Source organism: Apodemus sylvaticus, chromosome 5 (genome assembly GCF_947179515.1).
Source record: "Apodemus sylvaticus chromosome 5, mApoSyl1.1, whole genome shotgun sequence".
In the NCBI taxonomy this organism is placed as follows: domain Eukaryota; kingdom Metazoa; phylum Chordata; class Mammalia; order Rodentia; family Muridae; genus Apodemus; species Apodemus sylvaticus.
In genome coordinates, this window is record NC_067476.1 from 65,230,652 (window position 1) to 65,251,040 (window position 20,389).

General features: G+C 40.4%; 1 protein-coding gene across 8 annotated transcripts in view; it reads right to left on the reverse strand.

The window, feature by feature from the left end:
- The window catches only part of Ctnnd1 (catenin delta 1), a 49,534-nt gene extending 29,995 nt beyond the window's left edge, over positions 1-19,539 (reverse strand). For 4 of the 8 annotated variants that reach the window (XM_052182818.1, XM_052182817.1, XM_052182814.1 and 1 more), the window contains exon 1: positions 19,196-19,537. The gene's annotated coding sequence lies outside the window, so the exon portion shown is untranslated. Of the gene's footprint in view, positions 1-17,170; positions 17,355-19,195 lie in introns of those variants that run through there. The other 4 variants (XM_052182820.1, XM_052182819.1, XM_052182816.1 and 1 more) reach the window with 3 other exon arrangements.
- Positions 19,540-20,389: the final 850 nt, after the last annotated feature.

Consider the following 20,389-nt stretch of genomic DNA (forward strand, 5'->3'; position numbering starts at 1 on the left):
TATAACTGACTCCAATGGCAAAGGAACAGAACTTAAACAATAAAAGCTTTTTAAAAAAACTTAACCATGTGGGTCTGGAGAGATGGCACAACAGTTAAGAAGGCTTACTGTTCTTCCACAGGACCCAAGCTCAGTTCCTGACACCCTAAGTCAAGTAGCTCCAAACTGCCTATAACTCTAGTTCCAAAGGCTCTGATAACTTCTCCTGGCTTCCTAGGACACCTAACACATGCGTATAGATACACATACATAAAGAGAGAAGGGGTGCCACATGAGCCTTTAATGCCAGCACTCAGGAGGCAGAGGTAGGCAGACATGAGTTTGAGGTCAGTCTGGTAGAAAAGCGAGTTCCAGGACAATCAGGGCTGAAGAGAGAAACCAGGCCCTGTTTTGAAAAGACAGAAAAAAAAAAAAAAGAAAAAAAGAAAAGAAAAAATAACACATAAAAAGTTTTTCTTGTACCCCTATGGTAGTTTACACCTGCAATCTAAGCACTGAGAAGGCTAAGGCAGGGAGATTCTTGGGAACTGATGAGTGAGGCCAGCCCAGGCTACATGAGCTCCATGACAGCCTAGGTTATACTGTGTGATCCTGTTCTCCCCTCCCCCAAAACAAACAAAACACCAGGAATTTGATTCCACCTTCCCCTGGCTGGCACCGCATCTCTTCTGAGCTTTCTAGGAGCTATGTTCTGGAACAATGGACCTGGGCTGCATTAAAAAGCTCCTTGGCCCTGAGAGATGACCAGGCTTTCAGTAACCAGGGCCACAAGGGTTTCTGGGTGAGGGGCATCTGACAGGCATCTGATGGGCACAAATACTTAGGTCATAAGATGGCCAAGACAACAAAGCTCCAGGTAGCATGTAGCCCAGCTGAGCGGTGAGCTTGGCTTAGTGATATAGATCAAGCTAGCCTAGAACTCAGCATTGCTCCTCGTCTCAACTACCTACTGATGAGAATACATGTGTGGTTACATTCATTGCAGAATTTAATGTTTGTCTTCTTTTTCATTTTGCTTGTCTGAGAGAGGCTCTGTACTTTGCAGTCTAAGCTGGCCTGTACCCTAGAGTCCAAACTGTCTTCACACTCTTGGAACCGCCCTCCTAACTCAGCTTTCAGAATGCTAAAACTACAGATGATGGCCACCATACAAGTTGAATTTGTATCTCCTACTCTAAATTTATAATTTCAAAAAAGTATGTGGTGACTGTTTAGGGGTACAAAGCTGACTAAATAGTCTGTGTCACAACAAAAACTGGTCCACAGGCAGGAAGATCACTGAGTCTAGGAGTGTGAGGAAACCACATACTGAAAAATATCATCACAAAAGGGAGTAGGAAAATCACTTCATCCAAGCTTGAGTTCAGAAATGACATAGAACATTATTTTTGCTCTTTTTTTCCCTCCTACATATCCTTGGAACTCCCCAAACCCTAGCATATTAGCACTGGCTAAAGTTGTGCTGGCTTTGAAACAAAAGGTGTGACTCTATCAAGGAACCCAGGACTGAAAGGGCATGGAAAGAAACAAAACCTGCTTCTCTTTGGAGCTGTATGACACATACACAGGACTGGTCTAACAAGTCCTTCTGATCTCTCAGGCCGGGCCACCTCCTTCTCTTTCCCCATTAGCCAGGTGCCTCTCTCCAAGGCCCTCCACTGGGACAGATACTGAATTTTCTCAACAGACACCAAGACGCTAGTCATCTAGATCCCTGGGCAACCTGAGCAAAGGGACCTTGCCTAGCCTTATAAGGAAAAAGCAAGGCTTAGGGAGAAGCAGATAAGGAAACTAAGATAAAAGGGAGGAGTGGGGGAGGTGTCAGACTCCAGGAAGGGGAGAGGCCAAATGCCTTTCTCCTTCCTGAAAAAGGAAGGAGAAAAAAGGGAGGGCAGTAAAGTGAGAAAAATCTAACAGAATGTCAAGATACTGTGTAACTCTTATTAAAAGGGAAATTCTAAAATTAACTGTGACACCTTATATTCCCCCCAAGGCAAAAAAAGAAAAGAAAAGAAAAACAAACAAACAAGAAAACCTAGAAAAGCTTAGAAGTCATCCAACTGACATGAACTCACATTCTTTGTTTTAAAGACACAGCTTCTCACCAATCCTTTTACTTTCATCTATGGCATTCCTCATTGTTTGCTCATCATTTGAAAGTAACTTGCAAAAGGTAGAATCACGTAACTGAGCCATATGCACAAAGTCCCTAATTTTTCAAAACCTTGATAAGGACGATACCCCTTCTTCAAGGTTTAGGAAACATTTGTCTTTATGGACAACAGTGCATCTATGAAGAAAGCAGTGACAGAAAGCACACAACTCTATTAACAGGTAACAGGATGAAATGCTTTTCCCATCTGAATGAAAGATAAAACCCAGCCCCAGAGCACAGTGTGCTGCAATCTCCCCCATAGAAATTATCAGTAGAATCTTCTTAGTACCTTCTGATGTAATACCAATCTGTCAGTAAGATGGTCTAGCTGGTACCTGTGTGATGCCCACATTCTCTGAAACCCCAGGTGGGCTCAAGTGGTTCTTTGCCTCACTGTATGTTCACTTACAGTCCTTTGTTATGATAATTGAACATTAACAGAATCGGCACAGCAGGTAAGTAGTCCTACTCCAGGCTATAATACTCCCCATACAGGAGAAGTGTAGGAACTTCCTATGCTTCCAGCAGTTATGAATCATTCTAAGTACACAAAAGTTAAAACAGGGGTTTTTGTTATTTTTTGAGCAGGATATGATATTACATACCTATAATCCAAATATAAGGTAGGCTGAAGCAAGACAATTTCAAGGCTAGTCTGGGCTACATAGTGAGCTCCTAGCTACACACACACACACACACACACACACACACACACACACACACACACACACACACGTCGTTTAAGGAAGTAGGGTAGACATGGGCAAGGAGGAGTGGACCCACCCAGAGAAACCTCTGGGTCTTATCTTCACTTTATAAGGCAAAGCATTCCTCAGTTCTGGGGTTCTATAAGCTTCTTTTTGGTTGTTTTGGTTTGGTTTTTGTTTCTAGAGATAGGAGGGAGTCTCTCCTTGTAGCCTTGGCTGTCCTTGAACTCACAGAGATGCCTACCCGCGGTCCCCAAGTACTGGCATTAAAGGCATGAGCCACTACCTCCCAGCATCTGACTTAATTTCTTTTTATAAGGAACAAGTAATCAAATCAAAAAAAGTAGTGGACACAAAACAGAGACTACTTTGTACCAATCACCTACTTTTCCATTGACAAGTCTCATCTTAAAATTTAGCAAAAAACACAGTCACCCTCACCCCACCTCAAATAAATCTCATCAAAATATTCCTCTCGTGTTTTAATATGACATCTCACTAAGTCAAAAGCAAAGATCACAGTTGGAATGGGAAAGAAAAGGAACTGGAAGCAGAGAAGACTGTGCTGGCCAGCATCAGAACAGAGGGAGGGGATTGTTCTAGAGGTATGTTAGCAATCTGCCTCTAGGGCAGCTGTCCTCCTGGGCAATCAAAGGCAGGTCTGTGTGTATGCTCTGGGGCTAGCCAGCTTAGCAAGAAGTAGAGGACTGAGCCACCCAATCAACAGTGATAAAAGATGCCTATTTCACAGCTGGAATGAAGAGCAGGAAAAACAAAACAAGAAAAAAAAATGGGCAGCAGGAGGAAGACAAACTGTCATGGGTACACTACTTCAATCCCAGGACACTACCACCTCTCTCCAGTTAGGGAGACCACCTGCAGTAAGGTGAAATCAAACAGGCGAAATCAAATAGGTAGCAGCGTGGGTACTCCTGTGGGTAGCAAGGAGCCACACAGAAGGGCTCCAGGATTACCAGTTTCTTTGTCCCTTTCAGACCCCAAACAACTTCTGCAACATCCATAGTACATCAACATTATCTAACATCCATGCCCTTCTAGAATTCCATTCTTAATTAAATCCTAGATCCATAAATAAGCATAGCATATACAAAATTCAGTAAGTTCTTCAATGCTAAGAGATCAAGGCCATTTATATAACTCAAGTGCTGAGATGTAAAAGGCCACAGTCGGATCTCACACCCTCTAATCCTTCAGAGTAGCTAGATGCTCTGAGACCCATTAAACACACAAAGGCTGCTCTCTTCTCAGTAGGGCTCTGTAGCAGAGCTGCTCTCCAGAGACAAAGGGATTTCACAGGAGAACCACAAAGACATCACCCCTCTCTGTTCCCCCACTCCCAGCTTTCTCACTTCCTGTCACAGTAGCACTAGACCACAGTCTCCCAGAAACAAACAAATACAAAGTGCTGGATTCTGGGCTGCAGGCCAACCACATTCCAGGGCATCCTGTCTACCAATCACCAGCTAGAGCTCCTACTTTGCCCTGCTCAGTTCCTTATCGTGTTCAGGAAAACAACCCTCCTCTAAGCCTCAAGCCAGCAAGCACTACACAGGACAAAGCTCAGGCCTTTAAGAATCTGCAGAAAGATACTATGTGCACAGACCTAAGTAAGAGCTAAGTAAGAGTCTGGGGATTGAGGTTAATGGGGAGGTATTATTAATATTGCACTTGGCAAATTTTTTCACCTTGAGACTCTGAAATAGGGATTTATTCCTGTCAGCACAGCTACAAGTGGCACCCCACCCCACAAGAAAGTGCCACCAAGATGATCACCAACCATAGAACATGCCACCCATTTCCACTGCTTTTAAACTCTTCAAACTTGCCTACATGTGGAACTGATTCCTAAAGCTGGCCCCACCTAGAACAAACAAAGGCAGCAGACTCCACCCTACAGAAAAGTAGTTTATCAAGTTCTGAGGGCAAAGTTCCTGACTTCCCAAGAGAACAGGAGGAGGGCCAATAGGAATTGCACTGTAGCTCAGGCAGCAAAGAGACAGACAGCAACCTTAGCTTTTCCTGAAGCCTTGTTAGAAAAAAGCACTGCCTGCCTCTGAGAATGAACCAAACTAAGTTTTTCTAATACCTTGCACAGCCCATTGGGAGTTAGCTTCCCTAGAAGCAAAACTTTAGACACAGGTCAAATTCCATTAACCAGAGATTCCTGAGATCCAAAGAAGTAGCACCCTTTGCCCAAGATTCTATTCGGGGGTGCATAAGTAGTGCTCAGAAGAGTTCTAACCAGAATATTCTGAGCCAAGAACTAGTAAATCCCCCATCTTTCTCATCATTTCTCTCCTTCATCCTCTTAGCCATACACACCCCAACTCACTTGAAACATTATTAGCTAAATCCTGAATATCTGGCTCTATCTTGATCTCTGCAGCACAATTTAAAAGCATTTAGTTCTTAAGAGGACCTGGCAAATCAGATGGAGAAGTAGGGCAAGAATATATACAGCAGCTCTTCTAAGTTGATAGAAACCTAGGGCCTAGCCCTTACAAATCATGTCACTGAAGCACACAAATGAAAGTTTCCAGTCTTTTACCTAGTCCCAAATTTAACTAATTCTTTTTCTCAAGAATGTTCAAACTTTGAAAATTTAGTTATAAATATCAGTATTCTTAATGTTCCCTTGCTCAGAACTCAAACAGTGAGAATTGCTGGTATACAATGAGATGGACATGCAAAGTGTTGGGTCTTTTTTTTTTTAAGTAAAAATCTAAGGAAGGTTTCTGAAATAAAATGAAAATGGTTATAAAAGACCACACACACACACACAGAGACATGCATGCACACATAATATGTAATACTAAATACACCCTTATGCATGCTGCTGCTGCGTCAAACTAAACAGGTGAGACAGAAAAGGAGTGTTGACTCAGAAAAATGTCATTCATCACCTTGGAGTATGAGACAGGGAAGAAGACTAGTACTGTCAACCAATTACAGTTTAACTTAACTCCACCAGAGATCCCGAGTCTAACTGTATTTTTGGCTCTTTCCAACATTATTTAGAAAACTCAACCAAAGGGAAGTTAAAGAGAACATCCCTGAAGGGCCCAGGGCTGTATGAGGATGAATCTCTTTTGCCATCTCTCATCCCGAATCATGTTCCAAAGCCAAAGAATGAGAGAGAGGAGGTCAGGAGTGGTGGCTCTCATACATAACCCCTGCCCTTGGGAGATGGAGGTAGGATGAATTCAAAAGTTCAAAGTTAGTCTGGACTACTTGAGACTTTGTCTCAAAAAAAAAAAAAAAAAAAAACCAAAAAAACAAACAAACAAACAAACAAAAAACCCAAGCCATCGGAGCACTTGGAAGGCAAACGGAGGGGAGAAAAGAATGTGTCTCACAAAGTTAGGGTACATCCCAATCCCAAGTAGCCAACATCCAGAGTATGGAGTGTCTGAGAAGACACTGCCACTCCACTATCCAAGTACAATTCCTGGGCCACCCCTTGCTCCAGAATAATCTTTACGAAGAATAATTGAGAGGGTTTGATAAAGACACCAGCTGTTTCCACGACTTTCCCTCCCTTCCCTTCCCCTCCTCCCCAGAGCATAGTTCAAACTCACATCAAACAGTTAATACAATTGACCGCCAGTGGGAAGGAGAAGCCGGACTAAAATAGCAGGAAGAGTGCCAACTGGCTCCACTTGGAATGCTCTCTTGGCTCAATTTAAAAATAAGAAACTTTTGTCATCCACTCCCTCTGTCCAATTTAAGTCTCTCTACAATATACCTTTCAGTGTCAAATGGATTTCAGTTTCTGCCCTCCAAGTCTATTTTCAAATCTCAGAGAATGCAGGGGAGTGTACACAAATAAGGCTCAATGCAAAATCATGTCTGAGGGACAGGAAGCATTCCTGAACTGCAAAACAACCTTAGGACAGGACTCCCCGGCCCCAAACCACAGCAATGTACACCAGAGGCAAAGGAGAACACAAACTAAACAGAAACATGATGGAAACTGTTTCTTATAGCTTGGGTAACCAGGTGGAGGCCGGTGGCACAGACTGAAGGTAGACCATCCAGAGTGTTCAGGAGGAACACTTGCCTAGCACGCATGAGGTGTTCTGCAGCACTGAAAGGGGGGAGGGTGGGGGAACCAACTCCTCCCCTCCCCCACCCATATCCCAAGTTAACCAGAGTTAGCCAAGAAGGAAGTTAAGGAAGCCAGCATTTCCCTTTCAGACAGGAAGTAAATTAGCCCTTCCTGTGAGTTTTAAACAAATTGTACAGCTGGGGTTTCAATGCTAACATCCTCTCTTGAATTTGTTCCACAATTTCAAAATTGCAAGAGGGAAATGAAGACGTGGTCTAAAAGTTCCTCTTAGCAGACAACTTGAGTTCTCCACACCATGCTATATATTGAAGTAACCTTCAAATCTGGATTAACATGGAACCCAAAAACAATACTGAGTAACACTCAAGTAGATAATTTCAAATTAACCAGCCCCCACCTCATGTCTCCCACCACAAGCCAGTCTGCTCAGTTCAATTAAATACCCACCCACATGAGAGCTCAACCCTGAGGGATCACAATCATTTGGGAATTCATATTTTTAAAAATGCTATGTAGTGATTCTCACAGTCTGTAGAAAATCATGTGATCTGTTCCTGACAATCTAACCACAACATTCCTTTGACAAAAGGGGCAGTAGTCAGAAAATACATTTGGGCCTGTTTTACTGCCCACTAAACAGTTCAGATCATTACGCAGTCTGGATTAGAAACTCTGAAAACGTGGACTTAAGTATAGGATGCCTGTAGCAGCATAACGTTAAATCCTTTGCTTGGTTTGTTTTGCTTAGACTAACTCTCAGTACATAGCCCAGTTTGCTTGTTGCTGGTCTCAAACTCACAGTGATCCTCCTGATTGCTGGGATTACAGATCTATGTCAACAAGTTCAGCTTTAATTTTTTTTTTTTTTTTGAGACTCAGTACCTATAAGGAAGAGTATCTTGCTACCAGGCTCACTGCCTATGGACTTGTTAGCTGCTTGCTGGAGTACATGCCTACCTATTTACACTGCAGAAGTAACAACATTGTAAATGTTTTAATTTCCTGCAAGGAATGAAAGTCTATGCCAAATTCCTAAACACGTGTTCCATATTCTACTGTAAAAGAAGCCAAGTCCTAAATCTTCTTCATTCTAGCATTCATGAACTCTAGATGTTTCTAGCCTTGTTGATAATAAATGAGGAATACCCAGAAATTGAAACAGCAAGAGCTATTGCTGATATTTTTCCAAGCAAGTCACTTTAACTTCTAGTTTGAGACCAAATGGGTAGCAAAATGTCCTTAAAGAGCTATGGAGAAAAGCATTTCTATGAAAATTGTAAGTAAAGATTTAGGCTAAAAAAAAAAAAAACAATAAAATAAGAAAGAAAAAACAAGAAAAGAACAGCATAATATGATACAGCCATAACAATCATAAGTACCTTCACCATCTAATATGCTGGAAAAATAAGCATCAACTAGTTACTCAAAGTAACTTGGAAACCTTGCAGAAATCTGTAATTACCTAGAGTTCTTCCCACATAATGCTACAGCTAGGAGAAGGTAATTGAAGTGTTCCTTAGTCAACAGTAAAGATGTTAATACCAAGCACAGGATGACAACCAGGTAACTGTATTTAGAGGGCAAACCAATGAGTAACCAGGTCAAATGCCAGGTCTAAAGCCTCTAACGGAAAGAAAGGGAAAGCTGAGTACACTCGCTCTTACAGGTTAAACCCAGCCTGGGGAGGCTCAAAAAGGAAAACTAGACTAACTAACCTGGACTATGGTAAAAACTGGAGGACACACATACACTCAGAGTCCAGGGTAGGGGAGAAATATCTCTAACAAACTTGCTAAACCAAAAATCTTGAGAAGGACCCTGTGAGTGACACAGGTCCTCTGGTAATCAGGTATTATCTGACTTTGCTATATGGGTTGCCAAAGAACACCAAATTACCAAATAGTTGGTTATTCTTCAGCTCCATCAAAATCAACCAAGCAAACGTATTCACTATGTGCTTTGATGATCCCTAATAAATTAAACTTACGTACCTGGAAAAGGAAATAGAGCCCTAAGGTTACTTAACAAGGATAATCACCACTGATATGAAAGATAGATATGGATATGATAACAGTGACTAATTCTCCAGTCTCAGGAAAAGATTCCCTGAACCTTCAAACCCCAACATTAAGAGGAGGAAGGAGGAACTCCTATCCAGCTATGGTAGCCCATGCCTTAAATCCCAGCAGAGGCAGTTGGTTTCTTTTAGTTCCAGGCTAGACTGCTCTACACAGTGAGTTCCAGGAAGGTAGATGCAGAGAGATCCTGTCCCAAAAACAAAACAAAACAAAACAAAAAAAAGCCCAGGAATTTTTGGTGAAATGAGCACAAGTAGCAGCAACAGGTAAGTGGTGATCTAAAAACTCTTAAACAAAACCAACAAATATAGACAAAAAGAAACTGTACCAGAGCTGGGCTGCAATTTCACCTTCTCCTAGACAACTATATAGATAAGAAGAAAATCTTTGATGTTTACAACCGAATATAAACTTATTCTAACTGCACTTGTCTTATGATTCTCCAAGACAACCCATACAGAATGGGCTAATATGGAAATCATTCACTCTCAGAGCTTCTACAAAGAGAGAAAGAGGCTGGGACAGCTGTTGCCTCAAGTTGGAAGGAACATACAAAACACCAGTCACAGCTGTTGTCTCCATAGACCTAAACACAATTTTTCTTTGTACTCTGTAGGATCTGCAGGATCCTGTACCAGTTACTCTATCCTTCAGTATAAAGCAGCCCAGACAGGTAGGTCTCTGTTGCTATCCACCCCAACCATCTCTCTTGAGCAGGGGCCAACCTAGGTCTGTGCCTTCTCTACTCCTCTCCTGTGTATGACTACTCATTTCTTTTGTTCTCTTCCAAATACACCTTACAAATAAGCCCTCCTTGATCACTCATATAATAATCCTCAGCATTTGAGACATGAAGCCAGAAGAATTAGGAGTTCATGGGATAGCCGAGGCTTCATGAAACTCTTATTTGTGTGTTTATAGACAGACAAACAGCAAAAAATACACACACACAAATTTTGCCCCCTTGGCCCCTTAAAGCTTACATCCTATGTACTAATATTTTTTTCAGCAGAATTACATATGAGCTTATATACTCATTAAGTCAATTTAGATTATTAGTATACACTAGAACATGGCATACAGCATTTTTTGTGCATGTAGTGATCAAATCCAGGAAGTTGTTTATGCCAGGCAAATGCTCTACTACTGAACTACATCCTCAACCCTTATCTTTTTGTTTGTTGCTTGTTTGTTTGTTTTCTTTGTTTTATTTTGGTCTTTTCTGTTTTGCTTTTGGGAAAGAGTCTTGATATCTAGCCCAGCTAGTTCCCATCTTCTATCCTCCTGCATTAGCCTCAGGTGCTAGAACTGCATGTATACCTGCCTTCTTTTGAGTAAAGATGTTTCTCATGTTCAATGAATACAGTTAAATTTTAGAAAAATAAACCAGCCGGGCAGTGGTGGCACATGCCTTTAATCCCAGCACTTGGGAGGCAGAGGCAGGCGGATTTCTGAGTTAGAGGCTGGCCTTGTCTACAGAGTGAGTTCCAGGATAGCCAGAGCTACACAGAGAAACCCTGTCTCGAAAAAACCAAAAACCAAAAACCAAAAACCAAAAACAAAAAAAAAGAAAGAAAGAAAAAGAAGCCAACTTTCATTTTGTTTTTAAGACTTCTTTGTTTAGTTGGTTGCATATCTGCTGTTTTTGAGACAATGTCTCATGTTTCCCATGCTTACCTCTAACTCACCACTTACCAACAATAAGGTAATTCCCGGCCCTCCATTCTCCATTTCTTAAGCATGCACCATAACTAGCTCCTTTTTATTATTTTACAGTAATTCTGTATATGCATGTATATGTGTGGGAACCTACGCCATAAGGCACACCAACAGAAGTCATCAAGTTTGACAGCAAGCGTCTTACCCACTGAGCCATCTAACCAGTCCTATTTATTGATATTTTTGGCAAGGTCCACCTTGAAGCATAGGCTGGCTTCAAACTCCCAATCTTCCTGCCTCAGTTTCCTCAAAATACTGGGATTACAGGCATGTGTCATACCAGGTTCTCTACTTGTTTTTCTAACTGTGACCCTTAGGTCCATCTATGATTGGGGACTTCTATACACCTACAGCCATATACCTCTTCCTCCTCCTTTGGCTGACCTTCAGCAGGATAAGTACTCGAGTGCCTAACTGTGTCCTAGTTTACAAAGCCAGCAGAGGAAAGAACAGCAGAAAGGTTACAGAATTCCCCCATTCCAACAAAGAAGCAGGAGAGAAATCAGATTGGCATCAATTTCCCTTTTAAAATAGACTCCTCTATTTTAAAAGTAGACTGAATATACACACCAGCTACCTATTCAATGAGATTTACTTCACTTGCAATGAAATGGGAACTGCAGGTGCTTTGATAAAGGTACTGAAAAGTTGACCTACTTTCTATAACAATGTCTATGACCTCAAACATCAGAATAAATTCTGGTCTCCTAAAATATAAGCTTCTTCAAACAAACATCTTCTCATTCAACTGTAAGAAATGTACTTCTCCATTTCAATACAGAACAACATGGGTCACAAATACAAATGTCATTTATTCTGGGGAAAGTAAATTTCTTTTGCTCTACTATTGGCTGAGCTACGAATAACTAATTAGGAAAGAGATGAGATCTGGAAAAAAATTAAAGATAAAAACTGAGGGCTGGGTGTGATGGTACATGTCTTTAATCCCAATAAGTGGGAGGCAAAGGCTAATGAATTCAATGAGTTCAAAGCCAACCTGAGACAGCCAGGGTTACACAGAGAAACTCATAGGGTGGCGGGGAGGGGCACTAGTTGAATTATTAGATGTGCCTTCATGTCATTCTAACTCTAAGAAACCAGAAGCTATATCCTACACTTCTCTTTATCATCAATACAACTGATTAATCTTGAGAAGACCATCAACTTAAAAGAAAGAATACAGAAAATGGAAAGCAAGCCAATGGGGAAGAATCACCTGAAACAGTAAAGAATCTAGACTAAAAATGTAAGAATTTGGGTAAGGGAGCTATCACACAAGGCTAAAGAGTACCAAAGAAATACTATTCAGAACCCTAGTAACATAGGTTACATCACAAAAACAAAAAACAAAAACAAAACAACAACAAAAAACTACATAGCAAGGCCCTATCTAGAAAGGTGAGAGGTAAGATGGAGAGAAGGAAAATTCTAGACTGGAGGAAAGCTACAAGTTTCCTTCCAGACAGGGCTACATCTAAGATATGCACACATCCTCCAAGCCCAACTTGGCTTTTCTTTTCTTCATATGAAAACAGACTTCTCTTAGCGCACTTTTCACAGGAAGCATTCATGAAATCAAAATTTTTACAAGTTACATTTTACAAATGTCCATAAATATGGGCTACAGGTAAAGTGTTTCCTGAATAAAAAAAGAGGGAGCCCATTTCAATACAAATCATAGCAAAAGCCTGCCTTTGTTTCCTAAGTGTACGCACACTTATATAACAGCATTAGCTTATAAACTCCTGGCTAGGTAAGCTTGATGTGAAGAATCTGGCTCAAAATGAATTGTGACCAAAAAAGAGGGGCTGCTGGTGGTACATACCTGTAATCCAAGCAACTGGAGGGGGGAGAGGCAGAGGTGGGAGGCTCTTCAAAAGTTTGAGGGCAGCCTAGTTGAAGTTCCAAGTCACCCTTGAATACATAGTGAAAGCCAGAAAACAAAAATCTGGTTCAAGTTGACAATAACAAGCCCAATCAAAACCCTTCTCAATCCACTCTTATCAAATTACATTTACACAGAGTTCTGTTTCCGCTGGTCACAAAAGGACGGGAATAACTTGCAGTTCTTCTAAAGTCTTTGAAAAAATTATCACTAAACTCTCCCTTTCCGGAAGAGTGAACACTGTTTTTGAGCCCCCACCTCCACAACTCCCCAAAAGTTGCTGCTCACTACCAAAATAAAATGTTTCTTAAAGTTAACAGAATATGAGAGGCTTGAACAGGTCTGTAACACTATCACTGGGAGACTGAGGCAGGAGATTTTGAGTATAAGCAAGTTTGCTACATAGTGAAACTTTGTCTCAAAAAAAAAAAAAAAAAAAACTTTTTATAAAAGGCATCTTGTCTGGGGCTGGAGATGGCTCAGTGGGTAAGAACACTAACTGCTCTTCCGAAGGTCCTGAGTTCAAATCCCAGCAACCACATGGTGGCTCACAACCATCCGTAATGAAATCAGATGCCCTCTTCTGGTGTGTCTGAAGAGGGATACTTACATATAACAATAAATAAATAAATCTTTAAAAAAAAAAAGACATCTTGTCCAACCAGACAAATGTTTATTCAGTGTTCTATGGCAAACAAACTCAAAGTATTACTATGAGCTATATACCTTTTTATGAATTTTAAATAGCAAACCAATTGTAATGACAACCCTATATACAAAGTTAAGAGTTAATACATTTTGTTTGTTTGTTTCTGCATTAGAAGAGCTCAAACCTAGAACTTAGAGCATGCTAGGCAAGCACCCTGAGATACATCTCCACAGAAATTATTAAAATTATTACCATCTTAGAGAAAAGACCAGGATAAACAGTGACTAAGCAATTTGTCCCAGGGTAAATCCCAGGGTAAATCCAAGCAAGATTGGCTTCAGCTTCTTTTTAAACAGGACTTTCTTTTACAAAGTTTTCCACCAGGTGGTGGTGGCGCACACCTTTAATCCCAGAAAAAAAAAAAAAGATTTTCCTTTCAATGGTTTTTAAGCATCGATTGTGCTATCCTACTTTGCCTTATAACACTGGGGGAAAGTGCTCAGTAGGAAATTACTTTTTTGGTTGAGTAAATTAAAAAATACTATGCAGCAGTTAAAATATCTGAAGCAAAACAGAAGTGACAGGTGCTGGGTGAATGGGAGTAAATAAGAGTAAATGTAATTCTTGAAAATTTTCTTGCAAAATTCTGTATGTTTGAAGTAAAAACTGTAAACACAACTTTCCCCAACCATCGGACAGGATACGTGAAAACATTAACCAGATTACCTAGCAATGATCAGCACTTGAAAAAAACTCTTTATGACTAGAGGAAGCAGAACATAGTAGTACTTATCCTTAATCCTAACACTAAGGAGATAGAGGTAAGAGGATCTCTCTAAATTTGGGGGCTAGCCTGATCTACAGAATCCAGGACAGCGGGGCAGTGGTGGTGCATGCCTTTAATCCCAGCACTTGGGAGGCAGAGGCAGGCAGATTTCTGAGTTCTAGGCCAGCCTGGTCTATAGAATGAGTTCCAGGACAGCCAGGGCTACACAGAAAAACCCTGTCTTGAAAAACCAAAAAAAAAAAAAAACAAACAAACAAAAAAGCAAAAGAAAACAAAACAAAAAAACCTAGAATCCATGACAGCCCAGGCTCTAAAACAGAAAGATCCTATTAAAATAAATAAATAAATAAAAAAGACTAGATAACTCAATCGGCTTGTCCAGATTTTAGGAAGACCTAGGCAAGGTCAAAGTCTGCCTGGGCTACTTGAGACTCTGTCTCAAAAATATAATTAAAAATAATTACACAACTAAATACAAATCAGACAAATCAGTCATATTTTAGCTTCCCCTTTTAATTCTAAGCAGGACAGTGTTCCTGTTCTATCAGTGCTGTATTGGAAACCTTGGAGGCAGCTACATCTTTTAGGTCAATCAATTCCCATTTCATCTTCATGTAATGTGGATTTGTTGATTTTTATTTTATGTGTATGGGTGTTTTGCCTACATGTATATATGTGTACCATGCATACCTGGTGCCCACAGAGGCCAGAAGATCTCATATATTCTGGAACTGGAATTACACAGATGGTTGTGAGCCACCATGTGTGTTCTATCCTGTGCTAATCCTACACACACACACACACACACACCCTACACAATCTCCAGCAAAAAAAGGAACACATGATATCAAGTGTAGCAGTCTAGTCCTATAATTCACAGTAGCATAGTAGGGAGGCAGAGAGAAAGATTAAGAGTTGAAGATCAGCCATGTTACAGGAGACCCTGTCTCAAACTCAAGGGAAAAAAAATGCCATCAACTACATTTTCTTTGAATACTCATAATCAAAAACTATCATCCCAAGATCTTTGTGTTTTTGTTGGTGGTGTATAAACCACTGACCCAAGCTGCTCTCCATGTTTTTCCCCAGAGAGTGGATAGGCTACCTTCACTGACTGCAGGCAACAGCTGCCTAAGCTATGAAATAAATGCACCTTACTTCTTATACTGGTCTTTAGACTGACAGCAAAGAAAAGCTAAACTTTAAAGATCTTCCATTATCCCCAGAAACTTTGTTTAAAAGAAGCTAGTTGTGGTGACACATGTCTATAGCACCAGCATTCAGAAGAAGGGTCAGAAGAGATCACAAATTGAAGGTGATCCTCAGTTACATGAGATTTCACCTCAAATAAATGATTAGTTTGGGTTAGTGAAATGTCAAGGATAAAGGAACTTGACACCAAGCAGACTTGAGTTCTAACCATGCAAAAAGAACAGATTCTCTCCCATGCCCTAATTGTCCTGACTTCCACACACCTGGCCTCAGCAGGAACAGGTGCCTGTCCTCCCTACCTCACACAATGAGATACATGTAAACAGAAAAATGGAAAGGAATAATAAACTTAGACTACAGGTTACAGTGAAAGTGTCAAAATTACATGGGAATGCAATTAATTCATGTTGTTCTGATTCCTGTCTCCATTTAAGTCTTCTCAGTCCCCACTAATGCCCATCGAGTACCTTAATTAAACAAGGCTTACTGAGCACCTCAGTTTGTAGCAGACACTACAATAGGTAATGAAGGGAGAGATAAGATAGTACCTACACACACAGCAGCTCGAGTGAAAGATAATTTTTAATACAGTATGATAAAGACATTTATTACAACTACCTCCTGCAAGCTTCTTATTCAACCCAAAGAGCTGAAAATTTTCCGGAAGATAAAATTTCACTAATAAGCAAATGAAGATTGAGGCAAATCCAAGAAGTTAAAAATAAAGAGCAACAGATATGGTAGTGCATGCCACTAGTCCCAGCACTTGGGAGGCAGAGGCAGATAGATCTCTGTGAGTTCAAGGCCAGTCTAGTCTACAGAGTTCCAGGACAACCAGAACTACATGGAGAAACCCTGTCTCAAAATAAACAAATAAGCATGCAGGACTGGTGATGAGCTCAGTGGCAGAGTACTTGCCTAATCTGTGTGAGGCCCCAAGTTCAATCCCCAGCACTGCAAATGGGAAAAAAGGGACCAATGGGACAGCAGTGGCATGTACATGATAAGATCCTGGCTTTTAGGGCTAAGATATCTGTGCCAGCATATTCAGCTCTCGCTTACTCTAAGGAAACCTGTCTTTTACATATACTATCCAAACTTGGTACCTGTAAGTAACTACTAAAACACTCCTGCCTGCTTCATTTATTTTAGTCCCAGCTGTTATGTCCATTCTCTTTGGGTAATGGCAATGTACCCCTGGTTAAATTCATTGACTCTGTAGTCAATCAGACCAGAGTTAATCTTGACCTCCACCATTTAAATAATGAGATGTTCAGCCACCCCCAGCTTCTTTGTTTCAAATTCATTTTTAAAAAATGGTTATTAGAGATTAAGTAGTCAGTGTAAAATGCTTAGCACACAGTAAAATAAAACAATGGCAGGGAGGGGAGGGGACGGGAAGACCTAGAAGGTACTAGCAGAGGGCTGTCACCTACCACAATAGAAAGCAATAAATTATACATAGCTAAATATTTTGATATTGCAATTGATAGTGATCTAAGCCAAATTTATCTGCCTGCATTCTGTCTCATCTATCCCTAAGGAACAATTATTTGATAAACCTAAGGCTGGCACGTGATTACAGGAAGCTTTCCCCTTTCTAAGATCTCCAAGAGTCCCAATTTTAGACTAGCTGAGACCATGTTGACCCCCCTGGATGTCCATACTGGAATTCTAAGAAAGGCACTAGAACTCTAACCAACCATACACACCTGAAACACAGACCTTACTCACATAACAAAGAAACTAACTGAATTGAATATAAAGCAAACAAGGAAAGAAAATCTGTACAATTCATACTCATTTGTCATCATTTTCACCCCAAAACCAAAATAAGAAACACAGAAAATAAAAATAATAGCAAAATAAAAGATTTACTTATCTGTACCCTCTCCTATGATTCCTGAAAGGACGAGAGAAGGTGAAAAAAATCTTCCATCTTATCACCTCAAAAGGCTTTGTACTAAACGGGAGGGCAAACAATGCCTTAGTTTGTAAATAATCCTGGACCCTAATGCTGCACAACACGGCTACACAAAGCCCAGTTTCCAAGCCGGACCCAGATCACCAGCAGTCATCCAGAACCTATTTTCAAACTGCCTTTGTACTCCTCCTTCAGACTCTCATCCCTCCCCCTAAAGGTTGAGTGAGAAACCGACACTCTGGCAGCAACAGACCAACCCTCCAAAGACACACTTAGAAACCTACTTGGAAAAGCATTTCAAAGGAAAACTGAAAAATTGGAAATGAGAACTATAGCTCAACACACTGTACATAGTGTCTTTTTTTTCTTTCTTTTAAATTACTTATTTTAATTCTGAGGTCCACACATCAATTTTTTTTCTGTAATCCTTGCCTAAATTATATGGAAAGGAAAAGAGGAACAAAACTTGTTTCCTCCTGAAGCCACAACCGCACAAGGGCAAAACCATCTTGCAAGGCATGTCTTCCCTGTAGAAAAATATTGAAGGAAATGTTCTAGTCTAAAAAGAACAGGGGAGGGACTATGAAATCAGAAGACTAAAGATTCCTATCAGTTTAAAGGTAATGAGAAGCTTACACATTAAGACCCATCTTGCTACAGTTAAAACAATATTCCAGCTTTAATTTCCATACTGATTCCCATTTTAAAAGTGCCTATTTTCTAGCTACTGATGAGTTGGCTATATAATTATCTAGGATCTGTACATTTCTAAGATGTATATACAAAAATCAAAACCAAGCAAATCTTAAGGTCAGTTATAAAACATGAACCAGTCACAGACCTTTAGCTTTAACAGTGTTTTAACTTAAGGGTAAGTTAATCGACCAAGCAAACAAACAAAAGACACCTCTAAAAAAGCATCTTTCCAGTGGCTTAAAAATAAAATTCCGTTTATGCTTTCTCAAATGCACTTTGCAAACTCCAAGTTTTCATTAAGTGGTTTCTCTTCACCAGTCTATTCACAACCTACAGACCTTTCAAAGACCAAAAGAAATAAAAAAGGCTTTCAGGTGTTCTGCCGACTCCGGTCAACAGAAATCATGATTAGGATTTCCTTATCCCTTGAAGGGCCAAACACTATCATATCTGCTAACACACAACACTTTCACAAATCTGTGTCATTAAAAGGACTTTTAGTACAAAAAGAAAAGAAGGAAGGAAGGAAGGAAGGAAGGAAGGAAGGAAGGAAGGAAGGAAGGAAGGAAGGAAGGAAGGAGTGGCAACTCAACATAGATCTATTTGTTTTCACAAGGCAAAGCAAAGAGACTCCTAAGCAGGCGACAGCGGCTCCCACCCACTACCACACCTGGAAAAGTGAAAGAGGGTCACACCCAAGAACTGCAGAGCTGAAACCCTTCTGGCTGTTCACGTTCAGAAGGAAAAAAACAATACCATTGAAACTCGAAAGCTTCCTGTAACTTTCCTCTGCTACAAATTCAAAGGTGAGGGGGCTAAAAGTTCAGAAACATGGTAAGAGCCATCTGTACAACTAGCTTCCAACCAGGACAAATTCCTTTCCCAACCCACACACAACATGCCAAAAAAGAAACGACTTTTTTGAGCTCTGAGAAAAGTGTATGTTAGCTAAATCTAGGGAAAAAAAATAATATAAAAGTACACACAAAAATGTAATTTACACAACTTCTACCCCTGGTTCTAACCAGCTTCCGGTATTAGACCTAGAAGTTTGATTCCAGGTCTTGTACAGCATACCTTTTCCTTAAATAAATAAAATTCCAAGAAACCTCCAAAGTATTAAAAGTAGAAAAAAATAACTCATTAAAATTCACCGTCAGCATTAACAGGCTTTCTCGCCCTTTTAAAAGTCTCTCCAGTTACCATCAAGAAAAAAATTCCACTTGAATTATCCCTTTCCCAACTAGTTATACACACATTTTATAAAAGGGAAACAATTTTAAAAGCACATACCTCAAATGTGGACTTCTAAAGCCAGTCCTTTAAGAAACAAACCTAAAGCTTCACCAATGTGCTGAGAAAGACAAATCCAGCGAGGTTCGCCGCCTCTTCCTCTTCCTCGTTCCACGATCTTTCCTGCCTTTCTCCTCTCCCTCCGTGTCGGTCTCTCTCTCTCCCTCCCTCTTGCTCGCGCTCTCTCTCTCCCCCTTTCTCTCTCTCTCTCTCTCTCTCTCTCTCTCTCTCTCTCTCTCTCTCTCTCTCTCTCTCTCTCTCTCTCTCTCTCTCTCTCTCTCCCCTTTTCCCCTCAGATCCAACACCTAAAATGGAAGTTGCATCCAGCCAAAGGCAAGAGAGCCTGGGTGGTGACAAACTGATCTGGCAGCCCTACCCTAGCCTTCCTAAGTGATGTCAGCCCCTACGAGCTTCCAATAGGAACCAGGCATAAATCAGGGAGCTGACCTTATCCAATAGGAAACTTTATTATAGGAAATTAAAAAAAAAAAGGGGGGGGGGAGAGAAAGACGAGGAAGTTTATATATATATTTTTTTTATTTATATATATATATATTTAAAGTGGAGACTATACAATCTCTGAGGAATTACTGCAGAGCTGGGGGGAGGGGGGCGGAATAACAAAGCATTTTAGAACGGCACGCCTAAGCCTCAGTTCTCTTTGATGAGGGTCTTATTCCCTTTTCCCTACTTAACTGGGTGGGAAAACAGAAAAGAGCTTACTTTGTTTACCTGCTACGGTTTGGTTTGCTGCTTTCTTCCCAAAAGCATTTTCCCAAAGGAAGCCAGGAAAGAAGGAAGGAGAAATCCCAGAAACAGGACTATATGCTGACTGGGATGGCAGGAAATATCTGAGACAAACTCAATTTCATTGTTTTGGTTTAATTGAATTAAAGCTAATGAAGAAAATAAATGCTTAGACTAGTTAATAGTTTGTTAACCTCTCTGCTCTAAACTAAAAGAAAGCAGAATTCACTAAGCAGTTGAGAAACAGCTTTATCTTCCCATCAAAACAATACTTGTTTGCCTGGGACAATAAGCAGAATCCAATAAACAAAGTCTTTAGAACAGTTAAGAATATCGTCCATTAAAATAATTAAGAGAATGCTATTTTTTAGTCAACTCAAAATTACCTGGCCTTTTTATTTGACTTAAATAAAATATTATAGGGGTTTTCCTCTGAACTCCTTTAAA